Raw genomic sequence first — 1,270 nt, forward strand, 5'->3', positions numbered from 1 at the left:
GCAAGCAAGCCTCATGTTAGTTTCAAGCTGCCTGGCTGCCGGCCACCATCTTGGCTGGAAGTTAATTTGCATATCTCCCTGATTAGCCAAATGGGAAGGGTAGCGGTCGTATGCCAATTACCATGTTTCTCTTTTATTAGATAGGATTATTATTATTATTATTATTATTATTATTATTATTGGCCCAGAAGAGCAGTTGGCATGCAGTAGATGTTTAATAAATAATATTGATCATCATCATAATTATCTTCAGCATCACCAGCAGTTGAACTCTTCACATCTGGTTAGAATGCACTGTTAAGCTGAGCTCTCAATCTCACCAGAATGTTGGTAGATATGGGCATTAAAGGTTCCTGGCTGAATAAGAACTGTTTTTCCTTGGTGGAGTGGGACTGTTATAACTTTATACAGCAGCTTAAGTTCAGAAATGTCCTTCCAGGAGCAAGACCAACTAAGTACCTCAAGTTGAGCTGTCAGAGCCTCCTCTACAGAGCTTCTGTGAATAGGAGACAGTTGCAGATTAAAGACAATTGGAGACATGCAGTTCTACCAGTGAGTTTTATTCATGGGGGTTAGGAGCAGGGCTCTTAGCCCTGAAAAAGAGACACAGTGGGAATCACTTTCATAATAAAGCCTTTTCTGACCTCCCCTCCTGGCTTCCTGCTTCATTGGGCCCTAACTCACAGTAAAGTGCTTAATACAGGTTTGTCAAATGAATGGACTATAGAACAGAATCAAATTACCAGAAGCTGGACACTGTGTTCATAGGTAAAGCTGGTGAAAAAAAATGCCTCCACACTCAGGATGGGAGTGTTTCCAGAGTCTGGGTCTGGCCTAGCAACCACATGGGGCATGGTGGCTAAAGCTATGGGAACCAAGCAGGGAATGAGAGTAGAGCTTCCAGTGTGATCTGAATGACCAATTTGTCATCACACCTCATGTTCCACCAGCTTGAAGTGTGCCTATCTTGGGTTGGCTTCCTATGTTCTGTACAGACACATTCAGGGTGGAAACTTTCACCTGCTTTACTTGCTTGCTGTAATTGGTAGCTACTTGCATTTGACCCAAAGCTTTTTAGAGTTCATTAAAACTCTATTAAGATGGCAATCAGCCTATGTAAGATTTTATATATAACCTGTTAAAATCAATGATATCTCAAAAACTCCTGTTCAAATTCATGTTGGAAGTCCCAGTACTGAAAAGGGAGTAAAGAATTCTAATCTGGAACAAAGGTTCAAGCAGGGTGGCATTCAACATCAGTCTGGGAAGA

The sequence above is a fragment of the Myotis davidii genome, unplaced genomic scaffold (genome assembly GCF_000327345.1).
Source record: "Myotis davidii unplaced genomic scaffold, ASM32734v1 scaffold1706, whole genome shotgun sequence".
Lineage (NCBI taxonomy): Eukaryota > Metazoa > Chordata > Mammalia > Chiroptera > Vespertilionidae > Myotis > Myotis davidii.